Here is a 7,321-nt window from a genome sequence, read left to right on the forward strand (position 1 = left end):
GGCATTTAAAAACTATTCAAATTTGTTTATAATTTGTTTTTTTAATAACGTCGCGGGAATTAAGTATTTTGAAATGCCGTTTCGATAATTGGTTTCCTGGGAATTTTTTACTAATTAACAAAATTTTTTTGTCGTTTTTTTTCTTCTTTTTTGTTCTTGGAGTTACATTAATACGGGCCCTTTTACGGTTAAATTTTATTAAGAATGTCGAATCTCTGAGTTGTAGATTTTAGACCTAAAAATATTAAGATTTAACTAAAATCTCTTAAATAAAATGTGGCTACTTACTGAGTTACATGGTGTTTTATTTAAAAATTTAAAAATTGTTTTTGCCAATTACCAAAAACTATTTGACGTATCCTTATCATACTTGGCAGAAAGTGAGGCTATTATACACCCTACTAAATTGTGATGAATAAACGCTTCTAGCTAGTGCCAGAGGCGTACGACAGGGGATAGTGAATGATTGACCCTTCCCAAATTCTACGCCACTGAGTGAATTACTATTTTAGCGAAATTTTTCGATTCTCCAATACTTTGTATGTAAATAACTTTATTGGTATCGATAAAGTCATCAGTTTGAGAGATATTGGAAGTTTAAAATGAATGAATGAATGAATCAAAATAACTATGCCGTTTCATTTTTAACGTCCAATATCTCGAAAACTAATGATTTAATCGTTACCAGTAAAGAGTATATTATTTACATAGAAAGTATTGGAGAATCGAAAAATTTCGATAAAATAGTAATTCCCTCAGTGGCGTAGAATTTGGGAAGGGTCAGCCATTAACTATCCCCTGTCGTACGCCTCTGGTAGTAGCTAGAAACTTTTATTTATGACAATTTAGTAGACTGTATAGTACCCACATTTTCTGCCAAGTATGATAAGGATACGTCAAATAGTTTGAAAGTACTTGGTAAAAATAATTTTTAAATTTTTAAATAAAACACCCTGTAACTCAGTAAGTAGCCACATTTTATTTAAGTGATATTAGACCAATCTTAATATTTTTAGGTCTACAATCTACAACTTAGAGATTCGACATTCTTAATGAAACTTAACACTAAAAAGGCCCGTAGTAATATAACTGCAAGAAAAAAAAGAAGAGGAAAAAAAGACAAAAAAATTTGTTAACTAGTGAAAAATTCCCAGAAACCTAATTATCAAAACGGCATTTTAAAATATTTAGTCCCCGCGACGTTATTAAAAAAAAATTATAAACATTCAAATGCCATTTTAGGGGGAAGTTTAATTGAACTTTGAATTCATCAATACATTTATCGACAATATACATAAAAATAAAAATAATAAGATTTAATACAGGTGAATATTTCTTTGGCAACAACCGCGATTTTGCAATTGAAAATAGAGTAACATTTAAAAAACAAATTCAATATCTCAAAAAATATTAAATATTTTTGACCATTTTTTTTTATTAATACTGATAACATAGCACAAGTTCTTCTGTAAAATAAGATATTTTATAGCGCTTATTTAAAACGCTAAAAATATTTTTTTTGCAAATTTGTTTTTACCCTTCAGCTTTGCAGAAATCAATTCTATAGACCTTCATTAGTAACTGAATGACCTCAGCAGCTAAAAAAGTAATGTTTTTGCAAAAATGACCCCTTTATAATTATTTAAACAATGATCCCCTTGTATGATTTGGATACTTTCTTGAAAATATCTTTTGTACCCACCTAAACTTTGATATAAAATTTGTTTCAACCTGTACGAATTTACATTTTGATTTACATGTAGTGTAATTTTATTTTACTAGACTATTATTCGGTCTTTTATTTATGTATTATTAATAGGTTCTAGAAGTATGACCGGCTTAGAATGATTAGTTTTTAAAAAAATGGAGTTAAAAGCGAATAACGAATTTTTGTAGTTAGATGTAGATGTCTATGTAGATGTAGACGCTTTTTCTTCAGAATAGAAAGATTAGCATCAGAGATACGAAAAAATTTTTAAATATGAAATTGTAGGTTATTTAATTCCGAAGAACTTGGTTTGAAAAATTTTTTCTACGGCAAAAATTGAGTGAATCGTAAATGAGTATTATCGAAAAATATTGATTTTTTCGATATTAAACTAACACTTTCGATAGCGAATAAATCGAAAACTATTAATTTTATCAAACAAATGTATAGAACATTTTTAGCTTATAATGAATGTTTTTATCAACTTTTGCGGTCAAAATATAATAAACGGTTTCCACCCCCGAGATGGGGTGGCAACCACCCCCATGGTAAAAGCGCCTTTCGGCATAATATATGTTCGGCATCATTCTGTATAAATTGTGAGGTGAAAAGCTTCGGTTCCTGGACTAACATGATTTATTTGTATAACAATCAAAATTTCAAACTTTAATTATAAAATGGTATTACAGTTGAGTCCGCGAGTCTTTACCCGTGCGTCATCACTTAAAGCATACGAAATAAGTCGGAAATCTATTTCACGCAACAACAACTGACAGAAAGTGGCTACTGTTCCGATTACGGGTTTGATTATAAAATTTGACGTTATCAAATATATAGAATGTCAAATGTAAGTTTTGCTTCAAAATTTTTGCGCAGAATTACAGCTACATTTGAAGTAGCTTAATAAATTCTTTTATTATTATTGATTAATAAATAAATATACAATTTATAAAAAAATCCAATAACATATTTTATTTTTGTTATTTTATTCACTTTGACGGAAATCTAAACACAGTCATTTCTTTACTGTGTGAATGACGTTAGCTTTGTATGTTTTAAATATTAATTGCCTAAATACCTATAATTATTTACCTTAAAAATTTCAAAGCCCAATATAAAATTAGTTGTGAAAACAACTGTTTGTGTAATATAAAGAAACTTCAAAACGCAAAAATTCGACAAAAACCGCAAAAAGTTCAACTGACTGACAGCCACAAAATTAAACAAATCAGAAGCGTCAAACAAATTGTGCTTAAAATATGAAAACATACCGAATCGTCTTTTTTTGTACCTATCTCTTTTCAATGCACTGAGTCTAGATGGTTCATAAAATAATATGTGTTGTTACTTAATACCAAACGGCAGCTGGTTTGTCATGAGTTTCTTGCATGGAAGAGAATGATGCTAGATAAAAAGTATGTGTTTTATCTCGCCAGGTATTAATGACGCACGGGTAAAGACTCGCGGACTCAACTTGTACTTATCTCTACGTTCTCACTGATGATGGTATAATAAGACCGAAAACGTTTTGATGTACATACCTATTATATAAATCCATTCAATAATTTAAAAAAATTTGATAAAAAATTTTCATACCATTTTACTTTTGAAATTTGTACTTCAGTAGTAAGTTTTTAATAATCAAAATTTCTTGTGATTTGTAAGTTTTATTTTTACACTCGTCTTCGAGGAGATATATTTGGTGTAAGTTTGTCACTGTTATCTTTATGGCATCAGTTCCTATTAACCCTTAACATAGGAGACCTTGTTTTGACGTAAACATCTGATGAACTCTATTATAAGGGACAAGATAAGAATCAGAATTTAATATATAAGGTGTCACGTTCTAATCTTGAGATGGAAATCTACGTTCAATTATAGGATGAAATAGTTCAACTAGATCTATCTTTAAATAGTATTAATCTTAAATAAAAGAAGATAAAAACTTCCAAAAAAATAATATACTGAGCATAGGAATTAAAAAAATTCCATGAAAATAAGTGACAAGATATATACGTATCTACAGGGTGTCCCCGAAAATAGTGTGTTCCTTTAATGTTTGGATATAATGCACAATTTAGAACAAAAAAGTCCTATAGCATTTTTTTTCTAAAGCTAACCATTTCCAAGAAAAAAATTACATTTTTCTCCATATAAGTGAAATTTTATTTTCATTAATTTAAATGACATGGCAACGTGGCGTATAAGAACTTGTTGTAACTGTTGAAAATTTAACCTAATGGAACCCTCTGTTTATTTACTATTTGAGTGTGATTTTTGGGGTTATTGACATCGGTAGGTACCTACCTGCAAAATAATTATTTCTTGTTTAATAATGTTGCATTTTTGCTATTATCTGGATTAATTAAAGTTTTATAATTAGTGCTCAAAATTTTACTAAGTTATAACTTTTACTTAAGAGAATAGGTACGTATTTTCGGCGCAACGCTATTTAACTGGGGATTCATTTTTTTCGGATCCTGAGAAAACTAGTAAAAATTTTTGAAAAATTTAAACGCAGAATGAAAGATTACGTTATGGGTGAGGGCCGAAAGCCTCTCAGAACTTCTATAATGTTTATTTTAATAAATTACAGGGGTAAAAAACTAAGAGAAAATTTAGTTTGATATTTAATTTAAAGTATCCCATTCAAAATAAACTTTTTATATATTCTAAGGGACTTTCGGCCCTTGGTAATAATATAGTCTTTCATTGTGTGTTCAAATTTTTCAAAAATATTTTTTTTCACGATTCGAAAAAAATGAACACAATGTCCGTGGTAATATTTCCAAATCTATCTTTGTCATACAACGCACCCAGTCGAATAGAATATTGTCAGCATCAGACAGTGACCAGCAATGACAATTTTAAATATTTGACATGGCATCGGGAATATTTTGCGTTAATAATCAAATAATATTGATATATAGTGTATTTCATAAATAATTGATTTAAGACGTGAACTTTAGTAAAAAGTTATTTATTGTGTATTATTTGTGGAAGATTTAAGCAGAGAATACATCAGGATAATATATTCTGTGATCCAAGTATTTTGTTGTTAAAGATGTTCAAAATTGTAAGCGTTCCATAGTAACAATATATTATTAAAAAATCACTTAAACACTTTTCCCCTTTTCTCGATTGAATATTAGTTTTTGTTGTACATATAAATTATTACAATCACTAAATACATAGTTAGTGAAAAAATTATCACATTTATTAACTGAATTATTAATTTGCAATTATAAAAATAACAGTTATCCAAAAACATTCAAAAGACATCTCTTTAAATTAATGATTACATTTTCAAGTAGAATGACATTCTAGTAATGTTTACATATCCATACCAGTGTGAATTTTACTACACGTAATTTGCCGTATAGACAGAAAAAGTAGGGATACCCGTAAAATATTTGCGAATTATGTACCGATGGCCTTAAGTAACTATGGTTTAATTCCTAAAATGTAAATGCACCTAGGAAAAATTATTTGTACCTAATGTACGAAATGTTTTTCTGAAATCTATTGATAGTCCGTTCTTTAACGGTAAAATATTGCAAAACCTCTAAATTTTAAAGAACCGCTTGGATTGATATGAAATTTGACATACACATAGCTAACAAGTCAAAGAAAAAAAGTGATATTGTGCCGATATGTGCTTTTGCCCCGGGGGTGCTTTTCACCCCCTCTTGGGGGTGAAAAAGTATTCGTCCAAAGTAAGTCCGGAAATTGATAAACTGACTAATTTTAAGTAACTTTTGTTCTATAGAGTTTTTTCACTAAGTCAATACTTTTCGAGTTATTTGCCAGTGAATATGTTCATTTTTTTCAACAAAATAACCACACTTTTAGACGGTTTTTTGCAAATATCTCAAATAATACGTATTTTGTCGAAAAAACATTCATAGCAAAAATATAGCCTGTAAAAAATTTAAAAAAATGGTGTATATATCACGTTTTTATACCTAGTAGAAGCAGAGTTATAGCTAATTAAAAATAGGTTCATACTCGTCAAATTCCAAATGGAATACTTTAACGTAAAATAACCAAAAATGAAGCACATTTCGGGGAAAACTCATTACAACTTATTTAAAGTCTTTAAAAAAAACTTCATTTTTGTTTATTAAAAAAAAATTTCTAGCATCAAAAGTAAACAAGTTACGCTCAAAATAAAGTTAGTCCCTTTTTTTTGGTAAAAAAATCGGGAAAATCACCCCCTAATTAGTATCTCAAATGAACTTAATCGTTACGACTTCACAAGTTTCTTGACCCGTGTATGTATTGTTTATATGATCTGTAAGTTTCATCGGTTCAAAGTCCTTATTTTTGAAAGGACTGTAGTTAAAAGGGGTTGAACGAGTCACTCATCACGAATGTATGCAAATTTAGAAACACCAAATCTCAATCAATTTTTGTCTAACAGAAAAACAAACAAATACATGATATTTAGAAAAGCAATGCTGACTTTTTTCTGTTTTTCGAGATTTTTGGTATCTCTAACAATTTTTAAGTTATTTTGAAAAAAAGCATATTTTTCAAAATTAAAATTTTTAAAAATTTTACTTTAAAACCAAATTTTTACCAAAACAAGCACTTTGAATCGATCAAACTTACAGATCATATAAACACAACATAAGTAAAATAATTTGTGGAGCGGTAACGATTAATTTCATTTAAGTTGCTAATTAGGGGGTGGTCTTCCCGATTTTTTTTGCTAAAAAAAAGGCGACCAACTTTATTTTGAGCGTAACTTGCTTAAATTTAATGCTAAAAACTTTTTATAAAAACATAAATAAAGCTTTTTTTAAACACTTTAAAAAAGTTATAATGGTTTTTCCACAAAAAGTTCTTAATTTTTTGGATACTTCACTTCGAATATTCTATTTGAAATTTGGTAAATATGAATATATTTTTCATTGGCTATAACTCTGGTTTTACGAGGTCCAGAAATCTAACGCGTACGCCATTTTTTTTTTACTTTTTTACAGGCTATATTTTTGCTAAGAACGTTTTTTTCGACAAAACACTTACTTTTTGAGTTATTTGCGAAAAACCATCTAAAAATGTAGTTATTTTGTTGAAAAATGAACATATTCACTCGCAAATAACTCGAAAAGTGTTGACTTGGCGAAAAAGCTCTATAGAACAAAAGTTACTTAAAATTAATCAGTTTATCCATTTCCGGACTTATTTAAGACTTATATTTTTTCACCCCCAAGAGGGGGTGAAAGTCACCCCCAGGGCAAAAGCACACATCGGCACAATATCACTTTTTTTCCTTGACATGTAAACTATTAAACATGTCAACTCATTATCATGTCAATCGAAGCGGTTCTTTAAAATTTAGAGCAAAAACCGTGAAAGAATGGACTATGAAATATGGAATAACTTTAAACGTGGTATCCAGAAGATTTTTCACAGCTCTGGGGCTCCGTCGTGACGAAACCACATTTCACGTCGTGTTTGAAAAGGCATTTCAAGAAGTACTGACAAAACATTTTACAAGAAATTTATAGGCCTCTCCATTTAGTGTTCTGGGTAATTCATATAATATTGCACACTTTACCATTCTGTATCCTTTACAAAGTAATGGATATATTATTTGTTTAATAC

The sequence above is a fragment of the Diabrotica virgifera genome, chromosome 9 (genome assembly GCF_917563875.1).
Source record: "Diabrotica virgifera virgifera chromosome 9, PGI_DIABVI_V3a".
Classification (NCBI taxonomy): Eukaryota; Metazoa; Arthropoda; class Insecta; order Coleoptera; family Chrysomelidae; genus Diabrotica; species Diabrotica virgifera.